The following is an 8900-nucleotide window of genomic DNA, read 5'->3' on the forward strand; positions in this document are numbered from 1 at the left end:
GTGATTATATCCTCTTTGAAGGACATACATACATACATACATACATATGGTCACGTCAAGGGATATCCCTTGCGGGGTAGACAGAGCCAACAATCTTGAAAAGACTGAATGACCACGTTCAGCTATTTGGCTTAACGATAGAATTGAGATTCAACTAGTGACAGGTTGCTAGCCCATCGCCTAAAAAAGAATCCCAAGTTTGTAAGCCTATCCCTTAGTCGCCTTTTACGACATCCATGGGAAAGAGATGGAGTGGTCCTATTCTTTTTTGTATTGGTGCTGGGAGCCACACGCCACACGGCACTCTTTGAAGGACTTAAATAATAAATAACGCGAAAAAAATCAAGCACATATTTTGCCCTTTTGAAAAGATATACTCTTTCTGTGGAGTAAATAATTATATTTAAAATATAAATTATGTGATCGCTGAGGACAGGATTCGAACCTGCGCGGGTAGAACCCATTGGATTTCAAGTGCAACTCCTTAACCACTCGGACACCTCAGCTGTTGCTATAGTCGAGGAATATAAAGTTAACTTAAAAGTGGGTGACTTGTGTGTGAGGGAAAATTAAATTGACACAGGTGTTTAGTACAAATCGGATCAATAAACAAAAAATCATTTACCAATGAATTAACATATTTTACACACACACATTATCACATCTACGAGTATATCCCTTGCGGGGTAGACAGAGCCAACAGTCTTGAAAAGAATGACAGGCCACGCTCAGCTGTTTGGCTTTATGATGGAATTGAGATTCAAATAGTGACAGGCTGCTAGCCCATCGCCTAAAAGAAGAATCCCAAGTTCATAAGCCTATCCCTTAATCGCCTTTTACGACACCCATGGGAACGAGATGTAGTGGTCCTATTCTTTTTGTTTATTGGTATTTTACAATCAATAAATTTGAATTATATACTTATTATATTTACGTGTTGTGACAATGTTTTTGCCTACCCTGTAAGGAGTAATCCATGATTTATATATCAAATCTGTTTAATTATAAAAATGTTTACCTACATAGAGGCATAAAAACCTAGTTTCAAATAAACTGAAAAAATCCCCTGAATTTGGAGCGCACAGCGGACTGTTTTCATGATGTAGTGTTCGGCGCATTAGTGTAGGCTTTGTTCACTCGTGTTCTCACTGACGCCAAATGCATAGTTGAAGTGTTGCACTCTGTACCACAAACTTAACTGCGCCGTTCGCGGCGGCGTTAGTGTCTTTGTCTGATGTATGAAACTCTAGGTGTTTTCCATAGTTCCGATTTACGCCACCGGAAGAAAACTAGGCGTTAGTGCTTAAGCTCGCGACCTGCTTTGCCGACATTTTGCTGAGCTTTGGAAGTAGAGTGCTTTGCGTCACTTTACATTTTCGTTGTTTACTGCAAAAGTTGACCTACTATTTAGTACAGTTTACAAGATTAGGTATTCCTCCATATCCAGTGCATGTTAATTTTTTTTTAACAAATTAAGTCAGAAACTAATAACATATAGTTACGCCTATATCCCTAGCGGGGTAGACGGGGTCAACAGTTGTTGAATGACTGCAAAGTACAGCTGTATGGCTCAATTGTGGAATTGAGATACTTAGAGTGACAGGTTGCTAGCCCATCGCTTATAAGAAAAATTCCAAGTTTATTCCCTTAATCGCCTTTAGTTACATCCATAGGAAGATACACGGCGCAAGAGTTAAAAACTCCTGGACTGATTTTAATGAGATTTGGATGGAGATATAGTGTACCATATTTTTATTTCAAGAAATATTCATGGCAGCCGGATACCATGCAATAGATTTTTTTTTTAAATCACAAATTAACTTTTCCATAGGGCTTTGCTTGCGTGAATACTTTGTAATTCAGTACAAAAGCAAACAAGTCTAAAAATATTTTGTCTTCATGTTTAAAACTGAAGTCAATAAATGGAATCAATGTTTTGTTGTCAAGTATCTAAGTTATTTTATTATTCATTGCAGTACCAGGGATGAAAGGAGAGTTTTATTGTCTTGTTCATCAGCTACTCCGTGACCAAAAAAATAGCATTATCAGATATTTTTTAATTATTATCTACGATTGCGACGTCACAGTCGAGCAAACACACGGGTTATTGACACAAGTGTGACGACGTCACACGGTCACACACATAAAACTGTTACAAAGCTAATTAATAAATAAAGAACTTCAGTTATAATTAACACGTAGTACTTTAGTAGAATAGATTTTCTATTTGAGTTCATTTACTGTCGCTAATTGTTGAATAATATCTGTGTTGACATTGTAGTTCGTTTTATTGTTGTTGAAGCGGGGAATTGGCTATAAAACGAAAACTGTACCAAACTGAATAAAATATTGTAAGAGAGTTCAATCTTGGTAGGTTATCACCTACTGTAGTAGGTACTTCAGCATTCAACAAAGATTAAAACCCGTTAGAAAAAAAGCCGTGTGGTTCTCGGCACCAATAGCAAAAAGAATAGGACCACTCCATCCATCTCTTTACCACGAATGTCGTAAAAGGCGACTAAGGGAAAGGCTTAAAAATTTGGGATTCTTCTTTTAGGCGACGGGCTAGGAACCTGTCACTATATGAATCTTAATTCTATCATTAAGCTTAACAGCTGAATGTGGCCTATCAATATAGATGTGATTATAGGTACATACCTATAATCACACCTATAATCACACATGTATGTAGGAAAAGAAGATGAATGTGCACGAAGCAAAAGAAGTAGTATGCAAGGATCATTATGTATGTACGTACAAACCATACATACATTAATTAAATCACGCCTCTATCATGGAGGGGTAAGCAAAGACTACATCTTTCTACGATGCAGACTCGGTTTTGGGTACTCTTGACCTTTTTTTGATAACTGGGAGGCAATCTTCTTGACCTGACCTCTTACCAGGACGTCCTTAATTTGATTAAGGTTCGATTATCTTGGACATCCCACCCACCTTTCCATTCACACTGTTATATGTATAGGTGTACTTGCTTAGTCAACCTACTTTCATTCATCCTTTCTACATGATCAAACCTAAGTTGCACCCTTTTCTATTCCTGTTAAATCTTCTGTCATATCACAACATTCCCCTGTCACGTTGTTTCTTATCCTGTCACTAAATTTGACTAGGATGCAATGAAATGTACCTAAATGAAAAGATGTAGACAGTCACTGCCTTCCCCTCTGGGAAAGAGGCATGATCATACTTACTACGTACATCCTTATATGAACAATACATCCTCCTTAATGTAACTTTTATCTTTGAAAATCGATACTTTACGATTGCGTGGGCGCATGACGTTCACTTTATTGTTTGGACTGTTGAAACATTTTAAAGTAATACGTCACTGCGACAACACAGCCGTAGATAGCAAACCGTTCTTTCACTTCGACCTCCATCGCTGAGGTGTCCGAGTGGTTAAGGAGTTGGACTTGAAATCCAATGGGTTCTACCCGCGCAGGTTCGAATCCTGTCCTCAGCGTACTTAGTTTACCTTTTGACATTTCATTTTTTTTTGTGGAATAAATTGGTTTTAGGGTTACGTGTTTCTGTTTGAGGTTCTACACTCAGCAATAAGGTATGATACAGACGTGAATATACATATGTATGAAAAAGTGAAAAGTTTTCTAATACACGGCCGCCCGCTTAAAACAAAAAATATCGTTAATTTTTCTTCCAGTTGGAATTTCGGGAATTCCTCCCTTAATGCACTCCTATATCACAAAAGGAACCTACATGCCTTTGTAATCTCTGAACCCAGCAGTTTGGACTGACCTCGGGAGAAAATGTATTTTATATATTTAATTTAGTTGTTACATACATACATATATTGACGTCTATACCCCATGCGGGGTAAACAGAGCCAACAGTCTTAAAAAGGCTGATCGGCCACGTTCAGCTGTTTGGTTTAATGGTAGAATTGAGATTCAAATAGTGACAGGTTGCTGGCCTATCGCCTAAAAGAAGAATCTCAAGTTTATAAACCTATCCCTTAGTCACCTTTTACGACATCCATGGGAATGAGAGGGAGTGGTCCTATTCTTTTTTTTTATTGGTGCCGCGAAATTAGTTGATGTATGAATAAATTTGTGGTGATGGGTGACTGAACTAAGGTATCCTGTGTTACTTCACAAAATGTTCTGTGGTCGAAATTAAACTGTTTTTACATTCCTAACTATACAAATATAAAACTAACCGCAATATAGATCCTCTAATATTCCGCAGGCCAGTGACGAAGCGCTTCTTAGAAGTGCCGGTAGCCGGGCGATATTCGTCCATTTGCCTACATTAATTTCGACTTCCTTGTGAGACATAGAGCTAACTACATATTTCCTGTTGTCGTTCCGTCTTTCGGAGTAAGCATGAAAGATCTCTTCAGTACCTGTGGTGGGAAATATTTCTTCTTTCTATTATGCTCATTGTCAAGTTTTGCAACGATTGCATTTTAAATTAGCTGGTTAATGCGATAAGACCGCCTTTTGTACATTATGTTTAGGATAAATTTATTGTTATAAATTTATATGCAATAAAGGGTATTCTTATCTATCTCTCTATTTGGATTGGAGTTTAACAGAGAAATTTTTAAACAGACATAAGTACCTATACAAATTATAAAAAAAACATTATTTAAGAAATTGTTGGGATTATTCTAAGTGATCGGGTAGCAGGTTGTTAGTCACTATTAGATATTTATATTTTAATCACAAATATGAAGCCATCTTACCTGAATGCTTTCTAGACTGTAGTCTATATCTATGTATGTATGTAGTAAGGAATTTATCTTAATAACGTTATTATTACGAAAGTTATTTATACGAATTAACATTATGTAGGTATATATTATTTCATCGAAGTTCGACAGGCTTTTTATTGTCACAAGCGCAATGCATAGAATTTAGGTATTCTAAAGGTATTCTAAATAAGTAGGTCACTGGAGATTAATCAATATAAATCCTGGCACTAATGGATTGAGATAAAACGAGGCGGCTCGTCGCGGTGGCGATGAGGGTGCGTTGTCCTGAATAGAGCCCCTGCGTCAGCCGTGACAAATTGTCATGCCCTTGTTAGGAAACGAGACCAGGCGATGACCTGGGCTCCTTGTTCACAGACAATATTCAAGATATGAGCATCAATAAAATATTCTGTACGTACAACCACAGTAGCATAACACGCGCGACGCCGTTTTTATCGCGCGAAAAACTATCACTGTTTCGCTTTTTATTTTGACGTGAAAGTGGACGGCGATAGATATTCGCGGGAAAAAATGGCGTCGCGGGAGTGAACATCACTGTTTCGTTAGTTCCCAATTTGGGACTTGTGTTAAATCAAGGGGGCATGGAAAAGCCAGCATGTCGAATATTAAAGAGACATTAGTCTCTTTTGGGAGTTACAGTTTGAATGTTATCTGATCTTCATAAAGTGGTAAATATGTGAAGTAACCTGTACATTCAGGCACTGAACCTGAAACCTGAGTAAAGTAGGATTTGGTTAGTTTTGGTCCAAGAGTCAAGAAGTTGACGTGAGCTAATTGCCCTCTGATCTACATTACTTTAGTAGATACTCTCCTCATGGACTATGTTGAGTTGAAAGTTGACGTTGTTGAAGAAAAAGCTGCAGTGCAGTTTGTTACCACTTCTTCTGCACTGACGCCTTGGAAGCGGCAGTAAACTTAGGTTTAAGTAATTTATTTGACGTCAACCAATGTTGTGAAATCAGAAGATTTGACTGTTATTAAGCGATATGAAGTGTCCTATAGTAATGAATGAATGAATAAAAATTTTTTGTGATCTTCAAGCGTCCTCGCTTTTGAGATAAGTTAGAAAGATGATGAGGGATGAAAAAATATTTTTCAAATTTCTGTAATATAGCACTCCAAACAGATTAGACACAAAAAAAACAACAACGAAATGTATACAAAAAGTTCCACTAAAATAAGCGTGAAAATAAGTGCAAAAGTATTAATAATACTTAGCTAAGGCGTACTGTTAGTAGAAAAATGAGAAAAAAGAATGAATAAATAATACTTAAAGTAACAAAACAATAAACCTATATTGCACCGTCAGTGATATTTCTTAGTGTTGTAGTTCAATATGAACTAAAACAATACCTGTAATGAATTTTAAAAATGGTAACAGAAGGTGTAAGGTCGATGTACAAGGTGTAGGTCAGAGGGGGGTAAATGTGGGCTACCTAGCTTACGAGAGTGGGGTGGCTATTATCAGTGTGAAAAACAGTAAAGTGCTGGGCGTATTTATTTTTCAGAAAGAAGAAGAACAGTTATAGACCGGGCATATATAATACCAGATATTATAAGAAATCTAGAAAACTGAAATAAGAAAAAGGAAAGGCTTTTTAACGCTCTGGCTACACTCGAGGCATTTTTTTTAAATTCCCGTATGAATAAAACAGTAGTCAATTACCTTACCAATACTTTTTTTAATTAAAATTTTTTTAAAAAACACCAATTACCAATTAACAAATCACCAATTTTCATGCTGCAAGGTTGTGTGACGCAGTTTTCTCTTGTATTATTTATTATAATTTTTATTTATTAATTCCCGTCCGCAACGTGTGGACCCTCTATGACGGTGGTTCAGTTCAGTACCTCTGAGCCCGCTAGAATCTGCGCAGGCTGATAAATTAGTAATCACTGAGCCTTTCATTTGAAAAACGTTGTCTTGTTTTGCATCGCAAAGGTTCCATCTATTGGAATAGTGAATTAAAGCGAAAAAGGAAGATATTGTAAATATGGACAATTGGACATAACTTCGAAAATAGTCATCGGTACATGGCCGAGGAGTGATTCGAACCTGTTGCCTTTCACCGCATTTTAACCGGGCACTTTACCGATTCGACTACCGACGCTGTTTCATGAAAATTATTTGCCAACATTTTTTACCTTCGAACAAAAAGTCTACAATCTACTTAAAATTTTGTTTCAAATTGCATCATCCAATTTTTGTAGTTGCAAATTATTGTATTGTGCTGAGCTTACACATCCGGTCAGCTAATGGCGGGGAAGTCCCATTGCTGACTGCGCTATTAGGAAAGTTACATGATAGGAATTGAATTGCGCTATGAAATGATCTAGTTTTAACTAATATTTGCCTGCGAATTCGCCGGTGTATATCTCATATCGAACGTTGAACGTTGTCGAACGCTCTCATTATGGCTTGAAAAAGGCTTCTTTAGGACCAATATTAATAGGAATCCCCGTTGGAAACCTGCTTGACTCAATACGGCAAGTTGTGTAATAATTAATAGAGGTCTTAGTAAAAAAGCAAAATTTGTTCTTCATACCTACATATAAATAAATAAATATAAATATATACGATAGTCTCGTACCTCAACGATACTATATTTTATAATAAATACTTGTATATAGATGAACATCCAAGACCCAAGCCAATCAGAAAAAGTTCTTTTCTCCTCATCATGCCCTGGCCGGGATTCGAACCCAGGATCTTCGGTGTCACTGACAAGCGTACTACCGCTGCGCCACAGAGGCCGTCAAAATCCAATCCTGCACCAATCGATTAAGAAATTCATAATGCGTAGGTTTCCACCGATACAGTAAATATTTACATGTATCAAAATCACGCCCGTGAACGTCTTAATCCCGTACGGGGTAGACAGAGCCAACAGTCAAGTGGGCTACATCTTGAACGATATTTTAAGATGTCGAATATTGCCAACAAAGTTCCTGAATGTGGGTCACATTGAACGGCTTTCCTCAAAGTTTGAAACGAGGGATGAAATATGACGCGAACCCAAGTGGGAATGTGAAAGTTAAAGTTGAATGTATAATGTCCATTTTAACTTTAAAGTGTGAAGTAGATGGGCGTCCATGTATTTACTGATTATAATATAAACTGCAGAGTATGATTTTGTAAGTTGTTAAAGAAAATTTAAAGTATGTAAGTGATCTTAACAACTATGAAAAGATTTCGAAATGCATAATTTCATGATACATACATATGGTCACGTATTTATCCCTTGTGGGGTAGACAGAGCCAAAATTCTTCAAAAGACTTATCAGTCTTTTGAAGAATGTTGGCCACGTTCAGCTTTTTAGCTTGATGATAGAATTGGGATTCAAATACTGACAGGTTGAAAGAAAAATAAGAATCCCAAGTTTATAAGAGTGGTCCTATTCTTTTGGTATTAAGTATTATTTCTATTGGTATTTATTGGTTGTTATTTCTAAGATGTAAATAAATAATTAAATTTCAAGGAACAGTCTTAACATCCAGACGTAGCGAGATATACGTGGGCGCGTCCAAAGGGCGTAGGTACTCAGATATCTATTTAGATGTTGTTCACTGTCTGGCATTTTATCTAATTCCAAAGAGTTGGCAGACATATTGGATCAGTACCGAGAACGGCACCCCCTCAGCGTGTCGAATTAGCCAGGGCTGCGTCAGGGCTCCGCTGGCGTACTCCGGTAAATGAGATTTGATCTTAGAGCTCTGAATTTGATTTCCGCCACTTCGCAACGCAATAAGATGCTAGGAGTGGATTCGGTTTATTGTATTAAAACCTAAGAAAGATGAAGTTTGTGTCGTGTGGTTGTGGGAACTTTACTGTATCACCATCTATTTCCTGTCGATGTCATAAGAGGTGACTAAGGAAATAAGGTCTACTGTTCATGTACACGTCATAATGGTTAGCTAGGACTTGTTTTGTCTTATTATAACAAATTTACCCCTAGATAGTGGAAAAACGAAGATCAGTTCAATTACATTAGTAAAATATGAGTTTATGACATGACTTGATATTGCTTCTTAACAATAGCACTGTTTTCGGTTAGTGTGTTTGCATAAACGTCACTGGCGCTTTATTTGAAGACATTTGACGTGTGTGATGTGTCAACCCATCAACTTTGTATGGTAGGCCAT

At 37.2% G+C, this 8900-nt stretch overlaps 2 non-coding genes across 2 annotated transcripts; one reads left to right on the plus strand and one right to left on the minus strand.

The window, feature by feature from the left end:
- Nucleotides 1–424: 424 nt before the first annotated feature.
- Nucleotides 425–506, minus strand: Trnas-uga (transfer RNA serine (anticodon UGA)). The gene has a single exon. It is a non-coding gene; the product is annotated as a tRNA-Ser (tRNA).
- A 2896-nt stretch (nt 507–3402) lies between these two features.
- On the plus strand, nt 3403–3484 carry Trnas-uga (transfer RNA serine (anticodon UGA)). Its single transcript has one exon. It is a non-coding gene; the product is annotated as a tRNA-Ser (tRNA).
- Nucleotides 3485–8900: the final 5416 nt, after the last annotated feature.

This window comes from Amyelois transitella, chromosome 5 (assembly GCF_032362555.1).
Source record: "Amyelois transitella isolate CPQ chromosome 5, ilAmyTran1.1, whole genome shotgun sequence".
NCBI lineage: Eukaryota > Metazoa > Arthropoda > Insecta > Lepidoptera > Pyralidae > Amyelois > Amyelois transitella.